The sequence below is a fragment of the Octodon degus genome, unplaced genomic scaffold, assembly GCF_000260255.1.
Source record: "Octodon degus isolate 3935 unplaced genomic scaffold, OctDeg1.0 scaffold00110, whole genome shotgun sequence".
Taxonomy (NCBI): Eukaryota; Metazoa; Chordata; class Mammalia; order Rodentia; family Octodontidae; genus Octodon; species Octodon degus.
In genome coordinates, this window is record NW_004524686.1 from 5,727,246 (window position 1) to 5,735,777 (window position 8,532).

General features: G+C 41.0%; 1 pseudogene; it reads left to right on the forward strand.

Annotated features, from left to right (window-relative positions):
- LOC101584450 overlaps positions 1-2,944 on the forward strand; it is an 89,258-nt pseudogene extending 86,314 nt beyond the window's left edge.
- Positions 2,945-8,532: the final 5,588 nt, after the last annotated feature.

Genomic DNA, 8,532 nt, shown 5'->3' on the forward strand with positions numbered 1-8,532 from the left:
GATCACTTTCCTCTTTGGCCCCATAATCTTCTTGATCAGAAAATTTGGGACACTACCTGAGTGTCCTGTTTTTCTGGCACATTGCTGTCAGTACAATGCCATGGAAATGATGGCATCACTGTAACACAGTGCCATTTCACAAACAACTTCTCATGGGTCTGAGCATATCACACAATAAAAGAAAGATACAAGAATGTCTTGTATCTATGGAACTTAGTCATTATGAGGAATCCATAATTACATAAATAAAGTAGTTTGGGAATAATTACACCAGGAGAAATGTGACTTAATGCCAAAATGTGCAGTAGGGTCTTCACAGCAAATGTCACAGATGTCAGGAAGGAGACAAAGTGATTTTGATAATGATTGATGGTGATGCTGAGTGCAGTTCTATTGAAGTCTCACTCTGGGCCAGCTATGAGTTCAGCTCTGAGGATATAAAGATGAATATAACAGAGTTCTGTCCTCCCAGGGCTTACAGTCTAGTCCAGGAGACAGACGTATGAACAGAGTACCAAAGCAAGATGAGTAAGGGTTAAATAGAGGTCTGCCCAAAGCTGGGAGGCCTTAAAGGATGGAGAAGTAAGCTAAAAATGAGGTTGCGGAAACTTTCCAGAAAAGTATCTTTCACACAGGGCTTTGAAGGACTGATACAAGTTCTTCAGCATAAAGAGAGGCAAGGATAACAGTCCAAAAAGCTCAGTGTGAAGCACGTTATCCTGCATAGGAAAATGAAAGACTGGACATTACTACAGGGAGCTCTGTCCATTTTCCCCAGAAAGGTAAATGAGTTTCAGAGAAGCATAAGATCCCACAACTGGGAATGGATAAAGCTTGAACTCAAGTCCACAGAGCTCTAACTCCTGCATGGTGTCTCCTTCCACATACTGCCTTCATACCAACTGTGGATACAAATCAATTCTTGATGTCCACTAAAACTTTGTACATTAGGAATCAATAACAAACTCACTAATACCTAAAATACAAATAACCTCCAAACAGCATCAACAAGAGAACCCACTTAAGAGTTGACATATTCAATTGCAGGAATCGACATTTGGATCATTTTTTGGTGACAGCCAAAGGGCTTACTACCTGGAAAAGAGGAGATAGACATCTGTAATCCCAGATACTCACAAAGGTCAGGAAGGAGGACTGCAAGTTCAAGTCCAGCATGGGCAACTTAGCAAATCAAAGAGACCATGCCTCAAAATACATTTAAAAACAGTACTGAGGATGTAGCTAGGTACAGAGGCCCTGGATTCAATTTCTAATAGCAAAAGAAGAAAAATCAATCGTTATATTTTAATACATAGATAAGTGCTCCCACCATCATAGTCAAATTTAGGACATTTTCATTACAGAAAATAAAGGTCTTAGTTTACCTCCTCTATCCTACCTTCCACCATCACAGTTCTAAGTAACCACTAATCTATGTTTTATTTCTTTTTTCACTTTTATTGAGGAACTAGTGTGCTTAAGATATGAAAATTGATTTTCTGAGTTTTAATGCAATATCATTGACAAAACAACCTTGTGTATATTTAAGATAGCGAGTATGATGTTTGGTATACACACACACACATTGGGGAAAGATTACTATTATCAAGTTGGTTCTCCATGCTTCAGAGGTTGTTTGTTTGCTTGTTTTTTGGTAGTGAGAACATATGAATTGTATTCTTAGAACATTTCAAAATACATAGGAACTCGCTTAGGTAAACGTAGGGGCCAGGGTTCGATCCCTGGCACTGCACACCATGCCAGCCCCACCCCTGGGCACACTGAGCCGGTGGTGGAGTCTGGGTGTGGTGTACACACTTGTAATCCCAGCACTATGGAGGCTGAAAACAGGAGGATCACTATGAGTCTGAGCTGTGTAGTGAGACTCTGCACCAAAAAAAAAAAAAATACATAGGGATTTTGATAATCCTCATACTATGTGAAAATTTACAGAACTTACTCATCTTGCATAACTGAAATTTCTGCTTTTGGACAAGAATTACATTTCCCCATGTCTCTAGCCCTGAGTAACCACAATTGCAAACTCTCCTCTGAGTAGATCATTCTTAAAATCCACATATAATGAGATCATAAAGCTTTCGTCCTTCTGCATCTGGTTGCTTTCATCTCAGTTGTTGCAAGTGACTGGAATCTTTTTTTATGGCTGAATAGTAATCTGCCATATGTACCATAGCATCAGCTTTATGGACACTTAGGCTGTTTCTCTGACTAACCTGATGTGAAGAATATTGCTGCAAAGATCATAGGAGTACAGATGTCGCTTCAACAGACTGATCTCATTTCCTTTGGATACATACTGAATAGCGGGACTGCAGGCTCATGTAGTAGTTGTATTTTTTTCATTTTGGGGGGGACTTTCTTACTGTTTTCCAAATTGGCTGTCTCAATTATATTCCCACCAAACTTCCCAAACAAAACACATGTGACAGAATCAAAATACACACTGAATATTTAAATTTTTAAAAATTTTATTATGATAAATACATAACATCATTAATAACCTTCAAAGGATTCCTCTTTGCTTCAAACATATTTATAGCATAATTCTTACCATTTTCTGAAGGAGTTCTATAACTCATCTTTCATAAGTGTCTTTGCAAGGTGTGGTCAAAAATACAGTGAACACTGCAGCCACGTGCCATCCAACAAAAAGGCAAACTCATCAAGAAATTAAGGTGTGAGCTTCACCACCTCAGTTACTGGGTCTGGCACTGCACAACTTCTGGCTCCTCACCAAAGTAAAAATGACCCTAAAAGGTAAACATTTTGACTTATCCAGGACATGAAGGCAGCCATGACAGCTCAAGGAAAAATGCTCACAAAGGAGGACTTCCACGGCTACCCGCTCATTGCCTCAGGTACGAAGGCTGCTCAGGCTCCCATGGTTGTGAGTTTCTTTGAGGCCCATCCTCTCTATGCATGATGGACGAAGGAGTTTTTGTTTACTTTTGTTTTCTCTTTTGTTTTTTGTTTTAGAAAAGAAAACTAAGGTCTGGGGAACTTACACTACTTTTCCAGCTGAGGAGGGGCTAGGCAGAGACTAGAAGCAGATGAGCTGACCTGCAGAGGATGCACGCCCTGCTGCTATACTACATACACACACCCTGGAAGCTGGGGCAGAGCCAGAAGCTACAGACTTGTACTTCAACGATTCCCTTTCCCAAACTCAAAACTGTCCTAGCTTCTCTTTGTTGACTTTCCAAAGTCCGGCGCACAGACTTTTGCAGGGTCTATCAGATGTTCAAACAACCTCTGAAAGTATTTTCTTAAAGCAGCTCTTGATTTGGTTTCTGGAAGATCAAATACCTGGTGTAATTATTTGGGTTTTCTTTTTATTCCCATAGAATTACTTAGTGGGCTATTGGCACTGTTTAGATTGACCCATGGCTCCTGCAATTCTGTGTCTATGCTTCAAAGTGAAAAATGACATAAAGGAAAACAGATTTTTGAGAAAAGGTCATTCAGACTCGAGTGAAATTAACCACCTCCCAGCCTTGAGAGTGGCTGAGAAACAGTGGCATGGAGCCACCACTGCACAAATCCAGAGGGCACCAGATCCACCCTATTGTTCCCTAGGGAGGCTGATCACGTATGACACATGAAAATAATGTCCTCTGGAGTTGGGTCATGCAACAGGCTTTGACCAAATTCAAAAATGCCTGCATCTTAGGCAGAGGAATAAATTGGTTTTATGGAGCCTATAACTTATACAACTGAAGTTGGCCCCCTTAAAGGAATGAAATTTTGTGAATAAAAATGAACACACTAAGCCACACTTGGTGGAGGGTAACGGTAGTCCCAGCTACTTTGGAGGCTGAGGTAGTGAGAAGATCATTTGACACTTGGAGTCCCAAGCCACCCTGCACAACATAGTAAGATCCCATTTTTATTTTAGAAAGTACTGAGTCCTAGCTCAGGCCCAGTGAGTGTATGGGAGAGCTTCTGGCTACCCTGCGCCTGTGGGACCTACTGGTTCCAGCCCAGGCACAGCATGGGTGAAACCCTCTTCCACCGCTTTGGGATGGCCCCATGATTCCGTAGTACTCACCCCCCACCCCGCCTGCCAAGTAAGAATTTCTGCCACGTTCTGGGAACCCCCAGATCCAGTCCTAGCCCAGGCCCAGTGAGTGTGTGGGAGAGCTGCCTCTCCCCTCTACTACATCTTGTCCCTTCCAGAATCAGCTCAGGCCTGGCATACAGGCCTGGGTGAAAACCTGCAGCTGCAATCCCTGAAGAGAGTGTAGGGGACACAACCACCCAGCTAGTCCAGGAGCAGAACATTTTGCCAGAGGGGCACAACAGGTTCACCCCCAAGAGCAGCAACAGGAAAGAGCTGAGCATAGCAGCCAGACCCAAGCCAGGCACAACTGGATAAATCCAAACTTTGTAGATCTGCACCTGAACTTCAGTAGGTGCTAAGGTTATAACTGCAACAAAGATCTACAACAAAGGTCAGAAGACAGTGCTACACAAAATGACGAGAAGGAACAAAATACAATCTCAGAACCCAAGTCCACCCATAACAAGTGCAGAGGACACTAACACAGAACAAATTGGGAATCACACAGCTGAAAGCAATGAATCAGTGGCTTCTGAAATAAAGAAACAGCTGCAGAAAGGTATACAGGAACTCAGATTGGAAATAAAAAAAATCCGTGAATTAATAACACCTGCAGTAAAGAATTAAATGCAGAAACATATGGAGGAAACCCAATTCCCACCTAGAACAAGTGCAGAGAACACTAGCTCGGCTCAAATGTATGAATTAATAGCGTTGATAGCAAATAAGCAACAGCAGAAAGTCATGGAGGATCTCAGAGTGGAATTCCTTTCTACTAGCTCAGCTCAAATGTACAAATTAATAACATCGATAGTAAATAAGCAACAGCAGAAAGTTATAAAGGAACTCAGAGCAGAATTCTTTTCTGAAATAAAAGAAGATTTCTCAGAACTCATAGCATCTGAAGTAAAGAATCAACTACAGAAACACAGGGAGGAAACCCAATCTGAAAGTACTGGCATACATGCATCAAAAACTGAATGTGTTAATACATAGGGGCTGCTATAGCAAAATAGTGTAAGTTGTGTTGTAGTAGTCAACTTGCACATTGCTGGACATGATTCCTAACATGTACCACATCTAATTTAAAGGACAGAAAGACTTAGCTTGGCTCACAATTTCAGCGAAATTCAGTTCATGTTTAGCTGCCTCCAAGACAGAAACATCACAATAAAAGCATGTGGCGGAGAAAAGCTGTTTAGTTCATGGCAACCAGGAAGCAGAACAGGGAAGAGCAGGACCAGATGTAGTTCACAAGGACATACCTCCCTGACCTATCAGGACATACCCAGAAATGTGTGCCACCAATCACCTGGGCAGATCCTGAAGCCAATCAAGTTGACACTCCACACTAATGATGACGCGTATAGCTCTTTTTGTGTGTGGTACCAGGGATTGAACTCAGAACCTTGCACTTGCCAGGCAAGCACTTATTCTACTGAGCCAGCTCTCCCATCCACATATAGCTTATATACAAAAGAAATTTTTTTTCATAATTCTGGGGGTGGGAAAGTTCTGAGATCAAGACTTCAGTAGATATAGTTTCTAAGGCAGTCACCATCTCCAGTTGACAAATGGCATCATCTAGCCATATAATCATATGGTGCTAAGGGTAAGGAAGTTCTCTGGAGCTTTTTATAAGAACACAAACCCCACTGATGAGGACCTAACCACCTCCAAGTGGCCTCACTTTTTAATGTTATCATATTGAGAATTACATTTCAACATGCAAAAAAGAAAGGAAAATAAGTATTCAGACCACAGTGACATACGATATACCCAAACATGTATCATACCAGAATATTACACAGTAACAAAAAAAGAAGAATGCACAGATGTATATCCATAGATATATACAACAATAGGGAGGAACCACACCAATACACCTTTGAGTAAAAACAGCTAGACATAGATCCAGGTGTGATGGTGTGTGCTTATAATTTTGTCCTAGAAAGCTGAGTCATGAGAACTATAAGTTTAAACCTTACCCGGGGAACTCTGCAACATAGGAAGATCCTGTCTCAAAATGTGAAACTTACCAAAAGCCCTGGTTGAATCATTGGTCTTGGAAAAAAATAGAGGAGGAAAAGGAGGAGGAGGAGGAAAACATAAAAGAGGACAAGATGTATAAATTCATTTGTACACATGTGCAAACCAAACTATGTTGTTAGATTATAGGTAGTGAACTTTAGGGTGAAGTGACTATAAAGGAACAATTTTGGTATTTCTAGGGTGCTGGTGAGTTTAGATTATTTATTTATTTTACCAGGAATTGAACTCACAACCTTGTACTTACCAGCCAGGCTCTGAGCTGTACCTCCAACCCAGGTTATTTAATTTGAATGATTTATCTGTTTCATTTGGTTGTGTTTGGGGAGGGTATATTTATTTATTTATTGATTGATTGATTGACTGATTGATTGATTGGGACAGTATCTTGTGCTGTAGCTCAAGCTGGCCTTGAACTCACTATGTAGCCCTTGCTGGCCCTGAACTCATAGCAATCCTTCTGCCTCAGCTTGCCAAGTTCTGGAATTTTAAGCATGGAAAATGTCAGCTATCCAAATACATCAATTTGTGAAAATATTTTGAACTGTATCTTTAGGACATGTATTTTTGTACAGTTTTTTCAATGTTTCTTTAAACACCCCTCAGAAAGGGTTTATGTTTCAAGGCTCCTCATCCCTGGGTTGATAAATAAAACAGTGACAGGTGAAGCATTGCACATAGGCCTGCACCTCCCTAAAAGATCCCCATTTATTTCAGTTTTTCTGAGCTCTGCTTAAGATCTCCCATCTCTCTTAATACCAAAGTCTATTGTTCCTCGACAGCAGTATAATCATAGCAGGGAACTTCAATACCCTACTCTCAGCAATATGCCAATCAGATGAAATCTTAACAAAGCAATATCAGAGTTAAACCACAGCATTGAACAAGTGCACTCCATAGGTATCTACACACTATTTCATCCAACAACCCAGTACACATTTTTCTCAGCAGCACACCGAACATTTTCCAAAATAGACTATATCTAAGGCCATAAAGAATGTTTAAATAGGGGCCAGGGATATGGCTCAGTGGAATAAGTCCTTCCCTGGCAAGTCCAAGGGCCTGAGTTCAATCCCTGGTTCTGCAAAAAAAAAATGTTTAAATAAATAAAAAAGAATTTTACAAACTTATTTCATACTCTTAGATCATAGTGGAATAAAACTAGAAATCAGCAGCAAAGGAAACAGAAACTGTGCAAACACATGGAGATTAAATAATACATTATTGCATATTCAATGTATCATCACAGAAATCTTGAAAGAAATTTAAAAGTTCCTAAAGTCAAATAGCAATAGAAACACCATACACCAAAATGTATGCCATGCAATAAAAGCAGGATTTTTTTTTAATTTTAGGGAAGGTTCTACAGGGTGTTCAGGGTCTCACTACTAGATCAGACTCCTAGTGATTCTCCTATTTACAGCCTTCCAAGATCTGGGATTACAGGCATGCACCACCAGGCCCAATATCAATCACCATCTCAGTGTGCCCTGGGGACAGGGCCAGCACAGCAGACATGGAGGATGGAACCCCTGTCCTTTGCACCTGCTTGCAGGTGCTTTAATCTGCTGAGCTATTAAAAGCAGCTTTGAGATGGAAGTTTATAACTGTTAATGCACACATTAAAAGAACAAAGTGATCCCAAAATAAGTAACTTAATGAGACATGTCATGTCCTAGAAAAATCCAAAACTAGTGGAAGGAAAATTATAAAGATGAAAGCAGATATTAATGAAATTGAGACTAAAGAAAAATAATATAAAAGATCAATGAATCAGTAAACCAAAGAGTTGAATCTTTGAAAAGACAAATAAGATTAGTACATCCTTAGCCAGACTTACAAAAGAAGGAAAGAAAATACCCATATCAATGCAATTAGAAATGAAAAAGTTTAAATCACAATAGAGGAGAATAAGAAATCCAGAGGAGCATAAAAAAACTGAAATCCAGAAAAGTATAAGGAATTATTTCAAAACCATATATAAAAATAAATTGGAGAACAGACCCAGAGCGCAGGTCTGGCGAGTGAGTGAGACGACCCAGGGCCGCGGGATCCTGAACAGACCCAGAGTGCAGGCCCGGCGAGTGAATGAGACGACCTGGGGTCCTCCGGATCCTAAATAGACCCAGTGCACAGGCCCGGCCAGTGAGTGAGACGACCCAGGCCATGGGATCCTGAACAGATCCAGAGCATAGACCCGGCGAGTGAGTGAGATAACCAGGGCCGCGGGATCCTGAACAGACCCAGAGTGCAGGTCTGGTGAGTGAATGAGATGACCCAGGCTGCAGACCCAGCACGGAACCCTTCAGCAGAACTCCCTGCAAAAAGGCTAGAGGCAAGACCCACCCAGCTGATTCAGCAGCAGAACATCTTCCCAGAGACACAAAGGGTTCAACTCTAAC